General features: G+C 41.1%; 1 long non-coding RNA gene across 1 annotated transcript; it reads left to right on the top strand.

The window, feature by feature from the left end:
* The first annotated feature begins 19,347 nt into the window (after positions 1 to 19,347).
* On the top strand, positions 19,348 to 23,497 carry LOC137475053 (uncharacterized). Its single transcript, XR_010999668.1, has 2 exons — positions 19,348 to 19,845; positions 22,417 to 23,497. It is a non-coding gene; the product is annotated as an uncharacterized lncRNA (long non-coding RNA).
* The last annotated feature ends 392 nt before the right edge of the window (positions 23,498 to 23,889 follow it).

The raw sequence follows: 23,889 nt of genomic DNA, 5'->3' as shown, positions 1-23,889 counted from the left end.
CTGTGAAAGGGCTGCTGTTATTTTAAAGAACTTACCCAGCACCAGAATTGCTATTTTGTTTAAGATGGCAATTATTTCTCTGCAATAAGAAATGTGAGGAAAAAAATTCAGGGTAAGTGAACACAGGAGATCAATAAAAGGATGTCATTAGCATCATTTAGGGATCACTTGGTTTCAGAAAGAAAGGGTGAGTTTTTAAAGCCCATTAGGAATAGAAAAGCCACTTGTTTATTATTTCAGTGATTTATTTATAGGACAGACCAAATGTGTCTGGTAAACTGAAAAAATCTGTTTAACATGCAGTGATCACTGGAGTAATGTGAACCTTTGCTTTATTTATTTCTGTGGTGCAGCTCTTTTGTAACTCTTGTCTTTTTTCCTGACAGCAACACATTATGAGGGGTGTACAGGCTGCTAATTATATTGTACAAATACACAAGCAACCCGAAACTTTGCAGTGCTTCAAAGGAACTACAGTTTATATTCTTCTTTTGGTGTTTGTAGTTGTAATGATCGTGTTGTTACTTCTTTTATTCCAGGAGGAGCTGATTCCAAACCCAAGGAAGCTGTTGAGTGATGTAGTGGTGAGTCTGGATGTCATTAAATATTGAAAGTATTGAAGAGAAGTGGTTGTGTTAAGTTCTGTCAAGTCATTCTCAGGTTACAACAGCTTCTAATAGGTGAGTAAGTTTGACCTCTGTGAATGCCAGTGATGAAATTGTCAAATTATTCAGGTACTTGTTTGGATGAAATGGTGCAAAAAGCTGAAAAATATCCTAATAGACAGGGAGTTGGTTGAGGCTAGAAAGACAAGGGTAGCTAGTGAAGTGTGGAGACTGGGCTGAGGTTCTGAAATAAAAGGAGAAATCCCAGTCAATGAGGCCTGAAATAAGATGAACTAAGGGGGAGAGAAGAAAAGTTGGTCTGTGCCTGCTGAGTCAGGTCCCCACCAGAAAGCCAAAATACACTATTAGTGATTTCAATGTGAAACGGAGGGAACGTACAGCATCAGCAAAGAACTGAACTGGGGGAAGAGCGTGCTCACTTGGTGTTTAAAAAATGTGGTTTTACACAGTCATAACTGGCTATGCAGATCTATGGCACAGACCAAGGAGGCTACAATGTAAAGCTGTGTGATTCTGACCCTTGTTCTCACTCCAGCTGGGTGGTAGCAGATTCTGGGGATCACACAGCAGTGCTCAGCTGTCCTGCTCCACAGGAGCAGCCAATCTGCTGCTGAAGAGGTTTAAAGCAGGCAGGTTGCCACCTCTCCATACATCATTTGGGGATTTCCCGGGGTTAGAGAGTCTCCATCAACCCCTGAGATTCAGACCAGGAGCAGAGGACAAAACTGGGGAGAGCAGAAACAAGTGTTTCGTGGCAAACACACACGTGTGAGAGGAGCAGCAGGAGTGAACCCGTCATATCAAAGAAAGCTTGTCCCACTTTCTTCAGCTATTTCAATCTACCATCTCTGACTGATAATTTTAATCAGGCCAGTTAGACTGGTGCCTCTCTTGCCTGTGATTTTTCCTTCCCCGGTCTATCCTCTTTGCAGGCTTGTGCTTTTGCCTTTTCTGTACTACCACCTTACTAAACCTTACTACACCTGTACTAAACCTTGCACTGAAGTGGTTTTCCCATTTGTTTCTGTCCGTGAGAGGGAAGAATATGTCACAGATACTTTACAAATAATAGTGTTCCTGAACTGAAATAATCAAGGGCTGGCACATCGACCTTTTCCACAGCTCTGTCTGGCAGCAACAGCTATCAGCTGCTTTGAAGGGCATTCCAGTGAGACTAATGAAATGGCAGCCCCACTGCAACCAGCTAGTCTGCCTTTTTTTTTATGCCGGTGATTATCTGCCTTAGCGTGACTCCCTTTTCTACGCCGCAGCCAGCTTTCACTTGATGGAGAAATACCTCCTTTCTCTTGTCCTCACTGTTCCAGCCCTTTGTTGCATCCGAGGCATGAATCTCCAGCGAAGTTTGGGCAATGTTTTGTGAGTCTCTCACAAAACAGGAAATGCTCTCCCCCTGTGTGTGTACCCTGGCCGGCATCCCCCGTGAGAACTGCGGCCAGCGAGCGAGACGTGAGCTCCTTTTCCTGCAGCCTGGTTGGCCATCATTAATCAAGCTGTTCAAATAGCTTGTTTTGTTATAAAATCAGCTTCAGCTAATGTGTGTGTAATTTCCTGCTGCCTCCCCAGGCTCTTTCAAACTGTGACATGATCTAGGGCCTTTTCTGGTTGCCCAGGATGCTGAGGGATCTCATGTGTTATAAAAGCCATGGGTAAGGCAGCAGGGTCTTGTTCCTCAACCCTCTGTGAGGGGCAGGCTGGTCATGGTCAGGGTTTCCCAAGGGAAATAAGTCTCTTGATTGCTGTGGGGGATCCAGGGTACTCTGCTCATGCACTTTGTGAGGAGAGAACACTCCCTCATTGTGTCACTTATCTGCCTCTGATGACTCCCTGGAAAACTAGCACTGACTTCTCTGAAGTAACTAATGAGCTTGCATTAGGATTATTGACATCAGGATCTCTTTTCTGAGGGAAAGGACAAGAAATAATTAAATCATGAAGGAAAATTATGCACCTTTTCTACCTCTTTGAAATTGATCTTGGCAGGGAAAGAAACCTCGTGGTGGCAACAGTTTTATCACTAACTTGGAGACAGAAGTATACAGCGTAAGGAGGACTCCCCTCAGTTACAGCTTTAACTCATGGGGTGTCTGACTTGTTGTGGTGGGTCGTCCTGCTAGAGGCATCCCTCTTCAATATTATGTACTCACTGAGTTAGTCGATGGCAGAGCTTCCCTGCAAGAGGAAGACAAGTGCATTCCATTTATGATATATTCTCTTTCCACAATAAATATTGAATTAATTAGGCAAAACAAAATTGCATTCCTGGGAGAAGCAAAAGTCCATGCTTTAGTAGCATTAAGTAGTATTCTGTGCTTGGATAAGAAAGTGAGGACACAGCATTCACACCTGCTGAGGAAAACCTCAGTCTTCAGTATCCTCTAGAACCTCTGTTTCTGTGTGACAGCAATGCAACCATGAGAACTTCAAATCCAGCTCTTAATTTATGTCGATTTTCTTGGTCCTCAAAGAAGAAGTTTCTTATTCAACTGTACAGAATGTTTCATTTGACACAAACCAGATTTCTCTCTCTCCTCACCAACCCTCCCCCGCCCGACCTCTAAAGATACTCCAAGTGTTTACTACAGTTTCATCATGCCTGTGTTTTTCAAAATGCGTTTTTTATTCAAATGATGAACAAAAAAGGGTTTTTCAAAATATTACTTTGGATTAAACTGGTAGTTTAATAGAGTTGTTATTGGTTTTTAGTTAAAGAGCTGATTTTGTAGCTTTTGGATGTTCTCTCTACATTTCACTATGCAGTAAAATGAATTGTAATGAATTGTATTTAGTTCATTATTCGTCCCCTCCCACTTATAATAATCTTAGTGCTGCAATGAACATTAGTCCTAGCATAATGCACTGCCATTGTGACAATATTGACCAAATCAGTCTCTCAAATGAGCTGTGAGATTGTCTTTATAAAAAAAGAAAAGCCTTGAAAAAACCCAAACTTAAGTGGGTTCAGTTTACAAGCATTCCTACTATTTACTTGCTTTGTAAATCTTATTTTTTGTGATAAAAATATTATATATGGCAAAGGTGTGATATTGCTAGGCAAATAGGATGAGTCCTCTTCAAAACATGTCACTTCCTTTTTGTAAAATTAAGTTTGATGTTTTGCAAAAGATGTAGCATAAAAGGAGCCTCTTTTTCTGTAGGCAAAGAATTATCTCTGATTATCAGTCAAGGAGGCAAGACTTAAGGTGGTATCCGGTAATTTTAAAGGTGGGAAAATGCCCATCAGTCTCAAAGTTTTATATTATTACAGTATTCACTTTAAATGTGAAGCTCCTGTCTCTTAGATAAGTCAGTTAAAAATCCAAAGATGGTTTCATATTGAAGTTCTAAAATTTCCTGTTAGCCTTTCATATTCTTCAGAAATCCATCTTGTCAGCACTGCCTGCAGCGGGACAGGGTAGGTGGGGACACCAGTGGGGGCTGGAGCTGGGTTTGGTGGGCTAAGAAGCCTTCAAAGGGGAGCCCGGCCTCCAGTCAGAGCCTCACACAAAGCTTGAGAGGAGAGGCCAGCAGAGATGTGCAGGGAAGAATTTGGGAGTAGGGTGCAAAGCTGTGAATCCTTCCCACACCTACAGTGTTGGGACACTTCTGATTCCTTGCCGAGTGTGATGGAGCTTCCCTGGACCTTCTGGGAGCAGTCCCCACAGGCACTCACTGTTAGGGTCTCTTTTCTCTGTTCTGGAGGTCCTTTTCTCTGTTAGGGACCCCTTTCTCTGTTCTGGAGGTCCTTTTCTCTGTTAGGGATTCCTTTCTTTGTTCTGACCCTTTTCTCTGTACTTAAGGGCTTGTCCACTCCAAAAATGCAGGCCACTCTGTATGGAAATGGTGCTACTGTATGCATCCAGAGGCTTTGTTGACTAAACTAAATAGTTGTAGAACATTACTTATCATTTGGTCACTTAAAAAGCAAAAGCCTTGGTGAGTATGAGCCTGGTGCCTGAAGCTGTTCAGTTGAAACCTTTATTAATAATGTTCTCATGGCTCTTTCTTTTTATTCCCATAATGGCTGGATACTGAGCTGCACATCAAAGGAATTTTGGTTTTAAAAGCAATGGTGAGTGCTGCACATTGCATTCACTCCCCTTTGATCACCATCCGCAGCACAAATAAATCTCATTAATCAATATTTTCTCTATTTCCTCCCTGCCTTTCTGTTAGTGCCAGAGATCTGTTTCTGATTTGCTTTGCTTTGTCTTAAACGAGAGGAAGATTTCTATGGCTATCTTCTGTCTAAAAGGTAAATTTCTCATTACTTCAGGAATGAAACTGTTGTAACTGGGACTTGATCAGGGCTTCCTCATCTTGAACATCAGGGCAGGAATATTGAAGCAATTAGAACAGCCTGTGAGTCTGTGAGCAATCCATTGGCCAGGATTCATTCACAGAAAATATTTGGTGTACCCTTGCCAGCTGGAGACGAATTAATAAAAGTCACAGTCTGTTTGCAGACAATTCTTGAGAAAAGTGATAAATTTCCTGAAAAAGCTGTGACTTGCCCATCCGCTTCCAGTTGTGACTAGAAATGACTGTGAGGAACTGGTGCACTTTGCACGGAAGGCTCTGAGACTTGGTTCTCCTTCACTCCTCCCTAAGCAGCTTCGTAGTTCTGCCGTGTGTTTGCAGCTTCACCTCTCTGCATTACATGTACTTTTGGGTTTTTTATGTTGTAGGTTTTTTTTTTTCCCCTCTGTTTCCCCCATGTATGTTTTTTATTTGCCTTCAGTTTGATGGTGTCAAGCATTTTGGTGCATCTGCTGCCACCAAGGAATGGCTGTGCCGGGAAAATCCGACTCCTTGGGGGCGGAAAGGGAGAGAAAGGATTATTATTTTTCCATTCTATTGAACAAAGCTGGCTTCTGTTGCCATTTTTAACGCTCCAGTATTACTGGAATTAATTTGATGCATCTGTTCCTGAATTACCTCCCATAATTTTTAGTCCTTACTAGACTTCCAAACCAGTGTTGATTTAGGCCTGTTTGTTCCAATCCATATTGCATTCCCATAAGCTCTATGCTATTTTAAAGCAGTTTAATTGCTTTTTCAATCCTTCAATATTAAAGTTACAGTAAATTTCAGACTTCATTATGTTATTAAACATACATGTCTAGAGTCTCTCTAGGGCTGTATAAAGCCTGGCACATATTACCTTCCTCAAGTATGTTGTGAATATTCAGGTTCCAGAGCTTGATCAGGGACAATATTATGGGAAATCCACAATGTGTAAGCACTTTTTTTATTGGGATCCTCCAGATCCCAGCTTGAAGCAATTCCTTTTGACTTAAACAGCATAAATTTTGAGAGAGTAAGTGCCTGTTGGTCATAAATAATATTTGCTCACAATTAAGCTTTCCAAGCATCATGCCATTGACAGAGAGCTGCTTCACCTTGAATTTAATGTTTTCTTACTTAGAGCTGTGGGGAGAGAAAGACTTGTTTTATTTCTATATATACATTTGAGCTGATCTTGTTGAACACACAATTTCATTTGGTCAGTGTTACTGTAACTCATCCCCTGTTAGTTTTCAGACTTGCATGTCCTCTGGGTTCTTGGGCATGGATTTATTCCACAGCAGAAGGAGCGAGGTGGGAGGTGAGTGTCTTGGAGACAGGGGTTGAAGTGACAATGCTGAAACTCCTATTAAAAGGAAAAACATCCTGTTAAGAACCAGTCTTTAAACATGCTGCTGGGGAGAGCCAAACCTTCTGCCTCCTTGAGGTTAAACTAATTTAACTCTCTAATCAGTGTTTCTCCTTTCCCCTGCCCCAGGAAACAGAGTCGAAAACACAGCGGGAGACCTAAAAACTTCACCTAACCTTGGTCCAGGCTGGGGCATAAATTTAGACCAGCATTACATTACACTTCCTATGGCCCCTCGAGGCTGATACAGGGGCCAAGAATAGCTGAGACAGAGCAAGGCTCAGGCCACGTTCCCTCAGCCTGTCTCGCACTGGGAACCAGAGCAGGAGAGGCACGGAGCTGCTGGAAAGGTCCCACGCTGCCAGGGAAGCCAGTGGCACCAGGGGTGCCCTCCCTGCCTCCCTCCTCCTCCCAGCTGACACAGATGATTTACACCTCCAGGAAGGGCCAGTGGGGGACAGGCTCAGGAGCTGTTTTTAAATAGGTTGCCCATATCGGGGCTGAGAACCGGGGGGAGTCCAGAGGCAAAAGATTTATTTTAAGCTGGAAAGAGGTAGAAGAATTTTGTAAGTTTGATACCTTTTCCTATCATTTATCTAGCCAGAGTTTTCTGCTCCCCACATTTAGGTTAAAATGCATTTGAGATACCTTGTTTTTCCCTAAAACTCGAGGTAAAAATAACTACCCAGTCAAAAGCATTTTGCAGATTAAGTGATTAGTTGTTTTTATTTTATGAAGAAAAGCACAGACTCATTTAAAAAACAAACTGTGAACAAAATAATTATTGCATTTCAGTTTTAAAATCCAGTGTTTGGAAATCAAGTTAAGTACATAGATGTAATAAGCTATTTCATTTTGGTTTTGGTTTATTTGTACTGCCTTCCCTTTTTATGCATGAAAGAACAACAGTTTCAGATAAGTCACAAACAGCTTTAAGGAAAGAACCCACAAAGAATCAAGTCACTCAATTTAAGACATAAAGTCCTTGTCCTTAAAACATTCCCTGAGGTTAAGCTATTTGAGCAAGGGTGGAAGAAGAGGCAGTAGGGGTCTAAATAAGCATTTCTGCTTTCTGTCTCACCCTGTTATACTCAAAACGAAATTGGACATTTTGAAGCATCACGCTGCTTGTGAGCATAAGGAGTTGACATGAATAACTTAATTTTGCTCTTGTGAAAGAGGGATGCTGGTGCTGGTTTTGATTTTGTTTTGTGAAAGCAATAGTGAAAAACCAGAGGTTGTCTGCTAGAGGTGTTCTACTTGTTTTTTTTCTTCTGTTTTCAACTAATTGCATCAGTGAATGAGTGCTTCCTCAAGCATTCTTTACAGTCTGCATTGCTGGGACACTTGAGAGGGAAATTCTTCTTGGTCCCTTGCCACAGAGCATAATCCAAGGTATGCTTGATCTAGAAATCGTTATCCTGGGGAGCAAAAGGCATTCTCAAGATGATGTTCCCCTATACTTTTTGTGGATGTAAACCCAGGAAAAACACAGCAATTTTTCTTTCTTGTGAAACTCATTATAAATGCACCTTGCCTTAGAGGAGGAAGTAACCTTTTAACCTTAATCAGGAGGCTTAACCTGAATCAGAAGGCTTGATCCCATTCCTTAGAAACTTCCTGGCATGAGCCAGAAGTACTGTAAATGCTTCTTTGGGAAGGAAGGAAAAGCAAGTTTAGCTGGCAGTCCCAGGTGTTGGCTCTGCTCGTTTCAAGCACTGCTGACCCACCTCTGTGCCCACTGAATACCAGACATGAGTGTGGTTCTGGGTAAAACAGGAAGAATAAAATCTACCCTTCCTAGAAGGGACTGAGCCAGGTGTGGGAGAAGAAGCAGTCAGGCTGAGGTTGTAAACTAAATATTTGTGTATTCTTTGTCTTTAGGAGAGCTGATTCCTTTTGGCAGCAAGTAGAAAATGTGCGTATTGTAAGGTTTTTTTCTGAACTGCCCAAGGTCTGTAGGGAAATGAGTCCTGTTAACTTTCAATGAATTTCTTCAGCTCAGACCTAAAGATGTTTTGGCTATTTTCCCCTCTAACAGATAGTCCAAAAGAGTTCCATATCATACTTAGTGGAAATCCTGTTGCTGTTTTCTTTACTATTTCTACAATTTGTGGAAATGACCTGATGTGAAATTAAGTCTGTTTCCTCCTGTCTCTCTGTCCTTGATCTTGCCAGCTCTTCTTGCCATTTCTCCCTTGGCCAAAGCCTGTTTTATGACAGAAGCATGGCTGGTCAACTTGCACCTGGGGGAAACAAAATATAGATTTACTGCAGCCCTGCATTTTCAGACAACTTTTACTTTACTGTATGGAGCAGGTAATAAATAACCTTTGGCTTCTGCTTCAGCCACCATTTTACATGGGAAGGTCAACCCCATACCTCATTTCCCATTTTCTGTGGTTGTTACTAGTAAAAGACAAAAACCAAACAGTCAATCCACTGGGACTAGAGGACTACTTGAGAGTGCCAGGATGTGCAGGAAAGCTACAGAGGGAAGTGCCCTTTCTAATGAAGGTTTATAGTTGCTTCTTTCTATGCATGGCTGCATTTCTGAGGGTACTTGTGAAGGAGAAGCCCACAATGGTCTGGGGCTTCCTGGGCTCCTTCCTGGGCAAGGGATGTGGCACCGTGTGCCGCCCTCCAGCTTGGACATCTGTGTGTTGTTCTGGCCCACAAAGCCTTGCTCTCTAAATTGGCTATTGTTATTTCTGGTTTACCTCTGTGTAAACTAAACCACAGGGATGTTAAGTTCATCCAGGCTGAGCAGTTCATTTGCTTTACATTAGCACAAGTCGTACACAGAGAGTCCGTGGTCCCATAAATCCAGTAAATACAGCACTGTTATCTCTCACAGCTGCTGCTTCATGAGCCAGCATTAAGTGCTATGGCACCTGCTCTAAATTTTGGATGATTAAGTGGGTTTGGGTATTCACAAAATTAAATTAAAACATCTGAACTGTGCAGAAACTTAGCTTAGGAATTGGTCCTTTTGCTTTATGCTCCTTATATAGTCATGGGAGAGGTAATTTCATGTTTTGCCTATTTGAAGGAAAAAATCCCATTGAATCCTACCAAATCAGAGAAGGCTTCTGGCTTATATATCCATATTTAGAGACTCAGCATAGAAAGTGTGAGCAATTAAGGAGGAACTTATCTGTGCTGCTAAAACACGGGCCCATTTAGCTAACGCATTTCACTGCCCAAGTTTGAAACTGGCAGCAGATGGGAACCTGAAAAAAGGGATGATACAAGGATCACCTGGAGTAGAATTTTGGTTTTCCAAGCAGAAAAATGAATGTGTCAACCTCTAACAAGATGAATTGTTTACTTTCAAAGTCTGCTGAAATGAGATGGTTATCTCTAGAATTCCGCCCACTGAAATCTGTGGATGCCTGTAGTTATCTGCTCCCATCTTATATTTTTTTGGGAGCTGGAAAGAAAGCAGGGCTTGTCTGGAAGGAAGTTTGTACTCAAGTTTCAATGTCCTCTACTGAGTTAGATTCATTTTTTGGCTGTGCAAAGGATCCCCAACCTATCAACAACACTGTCAAACTTAAATTTATTACCAGAGTACTGATTTTTTTTTATACATGCAGTAGATTCTAAAGTGCTTTTTTGTGCAGCTCCGTTCAAGTGGTTAAAGAGAGAAATGGTTAATGGTTAATGGTTTACATGAGAAATGTAAACATTGTTGACATGAGCTGTTTTCTATTAATTAACTTATGCATATCAAACTGAATGCTGTTGCCAGCACTTTACATGCAGCTCCCTTTCCCCAGAAGATGGTTTGCCAAACACAACACAGGTTACATGGTGGGAAAATCAATCAAGGGGAATCAAGTCTTGATCTAAACTTCTGCTGCCATGTACGTGCTTGGCACTGGCCCACCTGTGAACACATTTGCAGGAGCAAGCAGTTTTCCTGCCTAAACACCAGGGCTGCTGAAGTACTGACCCTTTCTAACAGGTGCATTTGGAGGTTTTTGGGTAATAATGCTCAAACAGGATCCCTACACTGCCTTGTGCCTTTTTGGAGAACTGGCAATCCAAGGCTGTGCATTTGGGCTGGGTGCTTGCAGCCTTGCTCCTTGGCATCCAGCCCTGGTATTCTTTTGTCTCAATTCTTCATCGTGGTTATCACACTGCCTCAGCATGGGGAAGGAGCAAAAACATTTCTAAAAGTGCAAAGGAAGAAGTCGAATTGAGATAAACATTTACATAACTGGGGAAAATTACCCAGGAAGGACTGGAAATCTGATGACATTCTGTTTACCTAGAGCAGTATTGAAACAGTTAGTGAGAGATACAAACCAGAGCACTTTGTATAAATCACTGTGAATGTAAGGACCTGGGAAGCAAGACAGTAAACCCTAAAATTATCAAGCTGGCTCAGCACAATAGAACTTACTCAAGACAGTATTTTGCGCAATGCTACTACTGAAGCTCTCTTGAGATGGGAAAAGAGCAAGGTGGTACCAAGCTTCGTGTTAGAAAAGTTGCCATACTCTCTGTGTGTACTATCTATAAATTTTGCCCATTCTAACCAAATCTAGGCCTTGCCATTCTGTAAATGCAGGTCTTTCTGAGACTACAAAATTTGCCTTCCTGCTTCATTTTGTTACTGTTAGGTCATCATAAGATGTGTCTGTGCTTCTCATGTGTTTTAGCTAGAGGAGATGAAGCTGTGCAGAAACTTGGGCTTTGTACCGAGCAGTTCACACATCTGCTTGATACAACCCTGTGAGATCTCAGAGGGTTGAGATATCTGTGAGGTATCAGACTGCATCTAAGAAATGCATTCTGTTTTATTTAGAAGCAGAGGCTTCATTTGTGTAACTACCACAATATTTGGCTCCTCTTTCTGAAGCTAGTCTTAATTTTTCATGCCCTCAAATTAGATTAGATGTGTGTTTTCTCCCAAGACATCGCTGTAATCCTAAACAGGTTTTCTCAAGAGTTAGGGGTCAGTTGCAATACTGGAGGTGCTGGCAAGCTATGGCAATGGATGTTTCCTCTTTTTGGCTGGGGTGAGCTAGCCAGTCTCTTGATTACAGCATATGGTGTGTGAAAACAAGCATTAAACCAATCAGATAGGCAAGGCTGGAAAGGGAAGTAGCTAAAGAGGTCTGGGAAAAATTCACAACAGGGAGATCTCAGCAAAAAAGAAGTTGGGGAATTATTAATATGCAGATGGATTAGAAATTCTTCTCCTATGGGAAAGGACCACAGCAACCACAAAATCCACATTTTCAAAATGAAACACAAGGATCACTTCCTTAACCAAGGCTTCTCAATAATAACATAAGACAAGCAAATTCATTAAAATAACATAAGCATCCTTCTCACTGCCTGGGAAGAGAGAGGAATAGTTCTGTGCTCAACTTCAGTTTTGTAATAAATACTGTATAAGAACATAAGCTAGATAACATATGTCATGATAAATGGAGTCTAGTCTACCAGGAGGCATTTATTAATAAAAGCCACAGTGACAGCCAAAACAAACAGGCCTCCACAGAGCTCAAGTTTCTGTTTCTCGTTCTGTGTTTGTGAGGGATGCCTCGAGCTCTGTGCACAGCAGTGAGACAGAGAGTGGCTGAAGGATGGGTCAGGAGATGGATACAAGCTACTCACTCACACCAGCAGACAGGGAGACACGGGGAAGGAATCTGGCACCACATTAGATGAGAGGGAAGGGGAAAGCCAGGCTGGTGAGGCAAAGGGAACACGGAAACATGACAACTGTGAAAGGAGTTCTGGGAGGAGGAAGGATGAATTGTTTGAGTGCTGGAGCTGATTTATTCACTTTCTGTGGGAATGCAAACTAGCTGCAGATCCCAGTCCACTGTCAGTTCTGAACATCTGGACAGATTCTGAGCTTGCATCCAAACTCTACGTTCCCTTTCTCTTCTCACAGTTTCTTGCCCTTCTCTTTGTCTCTCTTATGTGTCTCTTCTTGCTCTGGTGACAGCTGTATGCTCCCTGAGAGTGTAATGTTTGAGGATTTCCCCATGGGAAATGATTCTGGGCTTTCTCAGGTCAGTGGGGAGCTGCTCCTTGGATCAGTACCTGTGGTGGATGTGGTGCAGTGCCCAGCCCTACGAGCTGGCAGTAAAATACAAATACACCTTTCTCCATCCCTTCTTTGGCACTGTTCAGAACAGCAGGATGGTGTCAGGGAATTTTGGGTGCTCTAACCATGTTTGATTTTATGCAGTTTTATTTTGTTGCTTTTTTTTTAACCTTTAGAAGCAGGCTTTACTTTCTTCCTTTCAAAAGTAAACAATTGTTTCCAAGGCCAGTGAAAATATAATCCCTTCATAAGGCCTGAAGCTGAGCCCTTCCCAGTAATGTTATGGCAGGTCATTGTTCTGTCGAAAGATTACTAACTTTTCTTGGTGTTAAAACATAAATACATAAGTAGGAAAGTTGTACGTGTCCCCAGGGCACTTGCTCAGCTATGAAAATACCAAGTACAAGTACATTTCTCATTACAGAAAGGAGAATGGGGATATGTTTGGAACAATAGTAATCAATTTCTGAAATGCTGTGATTTATTGGGCATGGCAGTTTCAGATTTTTGAGGCATGTGTAATACTATTTTCTCCCCATCCCTTTTAGACAAACAGATAAAACTTCTGGTGGAATTAGAACTCACTTCACATGATGCATAATGCTGAAGAAGCAGGGAAGCAATAGTTCAGAACAAGTTGCTCTTCTCTTCCCAGAGAGAGATTTTATTACCAAAGATTTGGTGTCCACTTTAATAACTTTTTTTTTTTTTTTTAAGATATGATTCATCCCTTTCCCAGAGGTTAAAGGCCATGCTTTTAATGAAGAGAAATATGAGAATTCTTCTCTTTCAGGTCAGCTGCTTTTCGGGTACATGACAAATACATGTCTCTGTATTTCCTCATTAGGACATAGAGAATCATAACTCAATTTATTTTCCATTTTGACAGTGTTAAGTAGCTGTTATCAATAACATAAATGAAGAGTAATGTAATATAATTCTTCCACAGAAATGACATTTGGAGAAGTTTTATCTTAGTTGTGAAGGCTTCCCAATTCACAGTATCCAGGGGTTTCTTTTTCACATATGAAACTCCCCATTTCAATACCCAGAGCTGAGTTTGCTGTTGGAGCCCTGACTTACTGGTGTGCTAAAATTTTTTTGGCACTTGAAAGTAGAACATATAAAACTGTTTGGTGTTGAAGTTTAGTTTGGGGGGAAAAAACAATTTCATATCTGATCTCTTGCTCAGCTTTTGCACTTGGGAGGTCTTTGGCTTACTATAAAAATCAGATAAAATTGACTGCCAAAATCAAGAGTCATAACAATCCATTTAACAAACTTGTCAGATTTGCTGGAAGATCTAACACTTGATCCTCAGACATCTGCCTTTGCTCTCTCTGTCACTCAGTAACAGAATATTGTGTTCCTAGTTAGGTTTGCTTCTTCCCATACCCAGCAAGGCCATTTTTGTTGTCCAGTGGGAGAGTTTATGGCCCTCTCTTGGTTGCTGTGACTAAGTTCATTCTGACTCTTGTTCGTTGTGAAGCTGCTGCCACCAAAAATGATAGCCTGAACTTTTGCCTTCCTTTTTTGCTTCTTTAGTTGTCTGTAGCTCACATCAAATCCTCGTTTGTCCCACCACAGCTGCTCCCAGGAAGCTTGCTGGCAGAAGGGCAGTTCTTATACTTGTCACCTCTTAAAAGATGAATTATTTCCATGTCAAACCCTTTTGGCCACAGGAGGTGAATCTGCCACATCCTCTCTGCTCTTTCTCACTTGCAGCCACGTTGGGCAGGCAGGATACCATCAGCCAGAAGGGTTGTTCTGGGACAGCAGAGGTTGCCAGGAGCAGGCTGTGACTCACAGCCCAGAGGAGTCCTCATACCATGCTGGTTGGGGTCCTGGCACGCTCCACTCTGGGGCTGGGAACGCCATGGCTGGCCTTGGCAAGATGTGCAGGATAATCGCCGAGCTGCTGAAGGAGGAAACGTGGAATAAGGAGTAGCTGGGACTTCAGGCTCAGTGAAGGCAGGGCTGCTTTGTCCCAGTGTCACTGCTCTCCCTCCAGCTACCGCGTGTATGGCTCTTTGTGGTGGTAACAGGACACTCACCCTGCTTCACCCCAGAAGGCTGAATCTGCTCTTTACCGCGTCGCTTCATCACCTAATTGGTGGCTGTAAGCATTATGTGTGGCACAGCAGGCACAACTGAGCCCTGCTGCAAGGCCATTAACTCAGATGGAGCTGCCTCCAGAGATGAATGTGCATGGAACTTCAGAGCCACTTTAATCAGAGGATTTTCGTATTCATGAACCCCTGTGTAAAGAGAGCTCTGTAATTAAGATCGTTCATAATGCTGTAGGATATCCAAGCTAAGATAAGGAAGGTAACTTGTTTTTTAAGGGCACAAATCGATCTCCTGCTGTGGTTGGGAAAGCATGATCCAGTGCATGTGTTCAGAGGAAGATTTAATAGTTGGGCTGCTGTTCTCTGAGTGCATGTAACAGGAAGAATAAGGTTTTCTGATAAATTACACATTCATTTTGCTCAGTGTTGATGCCTCGAATTAAGACTAATGTGGATAAAAGCTACAGTGAATCAGTGTAGTGCTTGTCTGTAACCCTCTCCTGAATACTGGGAAAGAACAAGATTTTGGGAGATAAACTGCTGTGCCTTTCCCTTTTCTCATACTCCTTAGAATTCATCAGCCTGTGAAAATACAGGCATTTTTTCTGAAGGGGAAAGAAACACAGTGGGTATGAGGCACATGCACAGCCTCACAGTCCCTCACTGCTCGTCTGACTCATTCAGAGCCTTGGAAACTCCCCTTCACCTAAAATATGACCTGCTGTGGGAAAGCAGAGGGTTTTTTTGTCCCTGCAAGTTCCCAAATGGTACTTAGGGAAGAGGTTTAAAAATGTGTTTTCAGCACATCTCACAATTAATACTCAGCTCTGTACTCCCTTCTGGCTTAAGTTACAAGGGAAGGAGGCATCCAGCAAGGCTCTCCTTGCTTTCCACAAATCTCACAGCAGCTTGCCATGAAATTGCTCAGGAGAGAGGCCCAAGAGCTGGTTCAGGAAGGCACGAGAAGCAGTTTGTCGTTGTAGATCGAGCCCTCTGCTTTTGGAGAGAATTTGGCATTTTCTTTGCTCATCTGAGGGAGAGGCTGTTGGATAGGAAAACTTCACTGCCTCCATCTCTTGGGGAGGTGCAGATCCTACTTGGAGCGGAAGCAATAATCTTCCTTTTCTTGGCATGCTGGTCCTGAGATCCAGGAGACAGAACCTCCCTCCTCCAGGGCAGCATCTGTTAATGTTTTCTGTTCTCAGCCCCTTCTCTTTCCAGTGAGAAAGGCTCTAGGAAGCTTGTGTGTCCTGTGGCCTGTACCAGGTCTCCTAGCTCCCGATTCTGTCCCATGTATTCACCAGTTTAAGCATTTTGTGAAAGTGGAAAGAGTATTGCTAGGCTAATCACCTGGAAAAAGCTCTCTAGGTGGAGCTGAGGGATTTGTTTGGGGTTTAGATTTACACAAATGCTTCTGCACTTGTTTTTGTATCAAAAGAAAAAATAATGGCTTCTTAGATTTGATTCTGATGTACTGCTCTAATTTTCAATCTAATAGTTTTCTGTCCTCAAAACTACTCATTTGCAGCTTCAGTGGAAGCTTGCTAGAGGTTTCTTTGATCTTGTACTTTAGAAAATGTCACTTCATTTTTGCTGTATTCAATTCTACACCTGGCACAAACACTGCTCCAAGTTACATTGGGAGACCTGTAAAGCTGTTGTAATTTGATATGGAAATGTTTAAACCTCTGCACAGTGAGGCAGAGAGAAAACCACTGCTCTAAAACTTTTGCATGAGTGTCCAGTTTGAGCCTTAGATGTCTACTTTGGGATCAGCTGCCATTAATGAGCTACTTTGGTGAGAGCTCTCAAAGCTCAGTTCAATGATTTCCCTGGCTCTGCACTAGGCTGTAATCAGAGTTGAGTCTTATTCTACAGCAAACCCCCACCCTGAATGCCAGGAAAACTTGAAGGTGTTTCACAAAAATAATGATATTGTATCTGATTCTCTTGTCAAGATCTAAACAAGATTTTTCCTGATTTGCAAAACTTACCAGGATGCTGATAAATGGCCTGTCACCCCTTATTGTTCATGTATTTACTGCTTGGTAAATGAAACCAATGTTTAATTCACAGAGAAGTCTGGTTTTCAAGAGGGCCTGAGGTTCTCTAAAGAAAGACACTCTTGTATAAGATTGTCTGAATAAACTGCATGTTTCTTTCAGAAAATTTACAGCACCTGAGAAAGAACAAATGTTTGTTGCTCACTGAAATACAGAAATTTATATTTTAAGGAAAATAAATTCTGAACATTTTTCTTTATGTCTAAATCCAGTAATGGTTTAAAAACCAAGTCTGTTCTCGTGCCTAGAGAAATACCTTTGCTAGGTCTTAGGGCTAGATGCTTTGAAAAGCATAAATGAAAAAAAAAGAATGACTGAGTGAAAGGCATTACTCAGTAATCAAAGTTTTAAGTGAGAGCTAAAAGATTTTGCCATAGAATTTTCCATGAATTGTAATGGAAGATGCATGGTTAAACCACCCATACTGCAACTCTTACTTTCAGTAGGAGTTCTACCACTGCTTGCTTTCCCTTTACTGAGGTCTCTGCTGGTTTTTTGTATTTTTCTTTTTTTCCTTTTTCTGGTCCAGACAAATACCACAGCGATGAATATGTTAGAAAGCTTCTAAAATAATGGAATGTCCATAGTTTTTCACTACTTTTTCTGTCCTCTGCGCTTTACCTGATCTTACAAATAGATAACCAATAGCCAAAACTGTTCTTTTTTTTCAGACGTTTCCAAGCAAAAGCTGTCCAGGAGATACCAAAAAGTTTAAATAATTTATTTGACAGTAACTCATTTGTTTGTATTCCTGAGCATCTCTCAGTTCTGGAAAGAGGGATAAATGTCAAAATACTGTGGAATTGTAATTTTTAATGACCTTCATGCTTTAACCTCAAATGGGAGAACTTTCCATCTGGACAAATATCCTGTCCACTTGGACCTGCCCCAGTATGAGGTGCTTTACATTTCTGTGAGAGCTTTAGCATTTTGGGGTTTGTTCTGAAGAAACATTTTTAGCATTTTTGATTTCCTAAGCCATTTCAGGACAAAGAAACAACTTCAAACTGTCCAAGACTTTTCTAATATTAGATTTTATAGGTAGGTGGATCCTTTTTGTTCCCTTTTTGTTTCTGAAAGCAACAACTTCTAAAATGCTTTTCTTAAGTAGTTTTCCAAAAATTAAACTTATAACAGCCAAATCTGTTCAGCTATAAGCAAACAGTATCTAGCTGCACTTCATATAATTTTACTGAATATGTTATATGGTATATAGAAGTAAGATTTTATCTGAAGGGTTGTGCTTTGGAAGGAGATCAAAAAGAGTTTCTCTTCTGATTGCAATTTTGTTTTGCTTCAATGTTTTTGTCAGGAGGATCTGGATTATTATAGCTGAATAGAAAAAACATATTTTCCCAATGATTTGAAAGCAAAGTGCAAGACCAACTGATGTTGTATGAAAAATTACTCCATAAATACTGACAAGGAAAAAGAAAGGAATACCCTCCAACCAAACAATCAAAGAAACCCATTTTCTTTTTGGGTTTTATTCTTTCCCTTGGTGATGACATTCAGTGGTTGATTAATGTTGCGTCAGGCCACGTTTTGTTTAGCTACATAAAATCTTTCTGCAAACTCTCCCCATGCCTTTGTGGATGGTGACAAGAGCTTGGATTTTCCTGGTGATGATTAGTGCCGTGGGGCTGTTCTCAGTCTGCTGAGTGATGCTCTGATTGTCCATTCTCATCAGGCAGCATTACAAGCAAGTGCTTTCTGTGGAGTGTTTCTTGTGCCAGAGGATGTGCATCACTCTTCCAGCAGCTTGGCTTCTCTCCTTCACTGAGATTCATTTGGATCTGCAAGCTGTCCCCTGAGCGTGAGCACTCTGTGCAACTGGCGATGCCTCATTCCCTTCTAATCTCTCTCCCTGTTTATACCCCTTTGTACAAGACATGGTTTGTTTTCAGAATTTTATAGATCAGTCTCCATAAATTACATTTGAGAGTTTCTTGTTTTGATAGATTTTGAATACACTAGATTTTTCTCCCTCTTTTTTATTATGTGTTACAAAATCACCCAAATTTGCTTCAGAGAGCGGTGCTGCTTAATTTCATTATTAAATATAAATCCATTCTGGTTTGCCTTTTTTTTTTTTTAAAGACAAACAGGTTAGTGCATAATTGTCTGCTTATTTTCTCTGTATTTCTATCCCTTTTGCAGTACCTGTGTTGCAGTACCTCTGTAAATAGGGATTCAAAACTTGAGGGAAAAAAAAAATGAAATGCTTGCTACAGCAGAATTACAGAACAAAAACCTTCACAGAATCACAGAACAGTTCAGGCTGGAAGGCACTTGTGGAGATCATCCAGTCCACCCTTTCTGTTCAAGGTAAGGTCAGCCACGGGATGTTGCTCAGGGCTGTCCCCAGTAGAGTGTAGTGCCTTCAAGGAAAGAGACTCAATAACCCCTCTGGGCAACCAGTGGATGATTTGTCTTACAGGAAAAACCTTTTAACTTAAATATAAGTGGAATTTTCTGTGTGAGAGAGTCAGACCAGTCTTCTTTACTGTCTCCCATTGGGCAGTCTTCTCCTGAGACATCCTTTTTTTTCCAGGCTGAACCGTTCCAGTTACCTCATCCTTTTTGTATCACAGCTACTCCAATTTTTTCATGGAGTTTGATGAACTCAGTAAGTCTCTCTTGTGCCAGTAAGCCCAGAATTGGGTACAGCTCTGCAGATGTGGCCTCACCACCCCTCAGTGGAGGGGACAGATCACTTCTCTTCACTGTCTTGTTGGCAACACTCTTGCCGATGTAACCCAGGGTATTGGTGGTTTTTTTGGTTTTTTTTTTGTTTGTTTGTTTTTTGTTTTTTTTTTTTTTTTTTGTTGCAAGGGGACATTGCTGCCTCGTGTTCAGCTTGGTATTCTGATTTTCCTCACCTGATATCTGCACACTCAAACAGTGTCTTTATTCCATATCAGTCATGTGTTCCTGCTTCTACCTCTTTCATGTTTTATTTTCATGTTGAAGTCATCAGGATCATCTTGTTGATCCATGCAGGATCCATCCTTGATTGTTCTCTTCTCAGGACAGACCAAGGCCTGGAGGAATTAGTCCTAGGTCTCCCTTCTCTCCAGGACTGTCTGCAATGGGATTCTCTCAGGCAGATCCTGGAGGAAAATTGTGTGCTCACCTGGAGTCCTGCTTTTTTGCCTTGTTTCCTTCTTACAGGACCGTGAACTCCACTGTCTTCTGGTCACTGCAGCAAGGTTGACCCTGACCTTCACACCCCTGACCACTTCTTCCTTGTTGGTAAGTGTGGGGTGCAGAAGACCATCTTCCCCTGTTGATTCCTGGATACTCAGGAAAGGAGATTGACTTGCACTTGTCTATTGTGGTAATTTTCTTTAATTTTTCAGACAGCTCTGCATTTACACTCCCAACCCCATGCCTCAGTTGATTAGAACTAGCTGTGATAAGAACTGTTCTGGCCTGCTGCCCAAAAATAATATTCCATCATTTCCTGATGGGGAAAAAAAAGTCCTGTAGACTTGTGGCCATTTGTCCTCACATCTATTTGCAGTTCCTTATTTCCCTTGAGAAGCATACAAGACCATTTGGAAGTTGAATTTTCCGATGTCCTCACTGATTTCTAACCCCTTCCCCCTCTGTTTCTTGGAAGGACCAGCTTATGAGGACAAATCTCCCACGTTGTTTAATTCCATTATTCACTACTCTGTGTCCATTTTATTTCTACTCATCCCACAGCGTTCTCTAGCTCCTCCTTTTTCTGAACTTACTTGGAGATCTGCCCCCTGTAACACTTACAGATGTATAAACATATAAAATGTGGGCACTTTGTCATGTTACAGATTTTATTTAACAACAGATTCAGCTATCAGATTATCATTAGGTAAAGTGCTGACATTCACATCCCTGAGGGAGATGATTGTGAGCTGCTCGAGGAAAAACCATTAAGATTAGTCTGCCAAATATATGGTAGGTATTAATCATCATCAAACACAGCGTTTTCTTTTTAGAAAAGCACTAAACTACAAAGCTTGTCCACAGAATTACTGCAGCATGCAGTGAACTGGGGTTTTTTTGACAGAATCCACTTTGACAGCATATTGATCTAATAATTTCTGTTGCTTTCTACAATTCCAATGTTTTCTTTTCTCAGAATTGCCCTTCAACACATAAAACATGGATTTTGTTAAACTTGGACTGAATGCATATGCAACTTGAGTTAAGATAAGAGATTTAAAATAAAGTTTTTATCCTCTTTCATTGATTTTTCCCACTATTGAAAAGACCAAACCCTTCCAGGCCTTTTCAATATGTGGGTACCTTCTCATGCTTGGAATTCAGCTTACATAGCATTACACCTTTGCATTCTATGTCCACTACAGCATACAGAGAATAAAAGTCAATATGCTTGTATGAAGTACTTGAACTTAAACCAGGACTTGATGTCTTGAGCTCAGTGAGATTCAGATCCCAAAATGATGGATATTAGCAAAGTGAGGTTCTACAAGCATGACTTTAAACTCTCTGCATCCCCCTTAGAGATATTAGTGTATTATTCTGAAATTCAAGTAAATGTATCAAGAAGAAAAAAGATGGAATAGAGAATTAAGACAGTCTTTAAATAATCTTAATCAAATTTTTTCACAGAGTAGATTGAACCAATCCTCGAATGCAGTAGATGACTCTGTTTTCCACTTTTCATTCTACCCATTTTGCCCTCACTGCACAAATCAATCTCTTTCTTTAAAATAAATACATCCAGTGTTGCACGTTGTGTCAAGGAGGGAGCACTTATCATGCTGATCCTGGTCTCAGGGGCACGATGCAGATCACTGTGCAGCTGGTGGCACCAATAGAACACAAAGGAAAAAAAGTGTTTTGTTGCTATCTACTACCCTTACATTTGCAACGTGTTCAAATAAATATTTGTGTAGCTAGCAGATCATTTAAAGCTGTGCTATGGACACCTCTTAAGACTGAGAACTCAGGGATATTAACAATTTGCCACTAGGATTTTGCCAGGAGTCACTAAATGGCACAATTAAATTTGCAGTATTCCTTCAAGGTTCATTTCCTTTCAGGAGATCGGCTGTCAAATAGAACAAGAGCTGTTCTAGAGAAACAGAATAATCAGTTAGTGACTAGTTGAGCATTTTTAGCCAAATGATTTTATCCATTAATGTGTTTTTCCCAGCACAGTAGAAGAATGCACCTTTATCAGAATAGTTAATGATGTTAAACTTCAGAGCCCAGATGAATTCCTAGGTTCATTGAAGGGAACATAAAACTAGCAATTTTGGGAGTTTTGATCAAGAAAGAGAGTCAGTTTCTCCAGTAAATGTTATCTTTGTGGATAACGTCTTCTTCTATGTAAAAAACTGCAGAACTATTAGCATAATACCACTAAAACTCTCTTAGATCTCACGTTGTGCTGCAGACAGCATTCCCATGACTGATACAGCACAGAAGTGTGTTAAATACATTAATGTTTCCATTTAGGTTTGCAAGCAAGCACTTACATCTGAAAAGAGGAAGGGAGAAGATGGCTAGTTGAAATTATTTTTCCTTCCTCACATAAAATATGGTAGGTGAATCCAATGCTGAAATAGATGAAAGTATTCATGTATTCCAGTCATGAGCATAAGGTATCACTAAGCACTGCCTTCCAAAAAAAATCTTGTGTAGGAGACCTCCTGAGAATGAATTAGGGAGTGTGTGATAACATTGAAATAAAAGGATTTGTGTTGCAGTAGCGGGAAGCAGAGGTTGGTTTGTTCTCCTGCCAAATGGATATATACTGACTTCACTGGGATTACTCAGTACGTGGGGACCAAATCCTGCTTTTGCCGAAACCAGTGACAGAACTCCCATTGACCTCAAAAGAACCTGGAATCGATGCTCCGTTTCTCTGTGAATTATGTTTTCACATCATTTACAGGAGGGAGTTTTTTCTTCTTGGTCAACGTGGAAGGAGCTTGTCAGCACGTCACGGAGATCTATGAAGTAGCTGCAGACTAATGTCACTGGGAATGAGAGGAGATTTTGACCCTGTTTGTTGGAGAGGAAACTGGAAGTAATGAGCCCAGAGTGCAAGGAGACCACTGGAACTGGAAAATTTGGAAACTGCATGGCAGGATCATAACAGCCACTGGAGCTTTGGGTTTGCTGCAGTTAATACATGACACAGAAAGGCAGGGAATTTCTTATCCCTCTTGCTTTCCCTTTACAATCAAAGCTAAAACATAATATTTCTAATGTTTAGACTTTAGGAATTGCAGCAAATAAGTTCAGCTAGTGGCTTTCCTCAGTGAATGGAATGGCACGTCAGCTGAGCTTTTCCTGCTCTCTGAGCTCCCTGGAAAATTCTGAACATTGTAGTAAGTTCAGAGATGAAATTGATGGCAGGTCACACAGCTACTGGCTGAGGAGTGCTGATGTGCACTCTGAGAATGGTTAATGTTTCATTTTATTGCATAGCCAAAATAAGACAGAGCTATAGTGCATAGTCTTTTCCACTTGTACTCTGGGGATTCTGAAACATTTCACTTTTTCCTGGTGGCTATATGGAGCAAAACAAAACATCAGCCAGTAGTTCACATTTTTGCTGCCTGCTTTATTTAGCACCATCCCTGAAGTGACTCTGAGCATTTATAAATAGAGAACTCTCACAACACTGAGCCCATGTGAAAGATGGTGTCGGCTTTCCTCTGTGGAGATTAAAAACAGAGGATTTTTTGTGCCAAGACCAACTTCATGGCTAAGTTAAGCCAGGGAGCCTGTTTTCTGTCCCATCACTGGCTGTGTTGTGGATTAATGGTATAATTTGTTGTGTCAGTCTGTCTTTGCAAGTGAATTCACTGGTCTGCAATGTGATAGGTACTTAAAAATGAGCCTTGAATCTAGATCCATGCAGGACAGTCCTTCCTAAGTGAAGGATGCATTGCAAAATGGACAGCCATTGCCATTTTTCAGAATCTTGTGTTAGTAAAATTGCTACTAGGTTAGAATGGAAATATTTTGTATCCCTAAAAAGTTAGGGGCTTAGTCTTACTATGAGACATCATCTATTAGAAATGCTTCTTTCTGAAATTTTCTGTATAATTCTTTCTGCTCTTTTCTATATTCAGTTGTCTTTGTGTCAGTAAAAGACAGTGAATTATACATTAATGCAAGGAAAACATTCAGGTTCTTTTTAGATGTCTTATATGTTTAAGAGCTGCAATCAAAGAGGAGAGACAGCCTAGTGGAAGTTTTGCTTAGGTTGCTATTCAGCAAAGCCCACAGTTCAGAACTTACCCAAAGAGAACCAACAACCCTACAAACAATATAAACCAGCCTGGTGACATGGAGAAGTACCTGATGGCAATGAGGTAAGCATGCTTTCACAGCCTGTTTTGTGCACAGATGTGGA

Source organism: Anomalospiza imberbis, chromosome 5 (assembly GCF_031753505.1).
Source record: "Anomalospiza imberbis isolate Cuckoo-Finch-1a 21T00152 chromosome 5, ASM3175350v1, whole genome shotgun sequence".
NCBI lineage: Eukaryota > Metazoa > Chordata > Aves > Passeriformes > Viduidae > Anomalospiza > Anomalospiza imberbis.
This window is presented reverse-complemented; position numbering and strand designations above follow the sequence as displayed.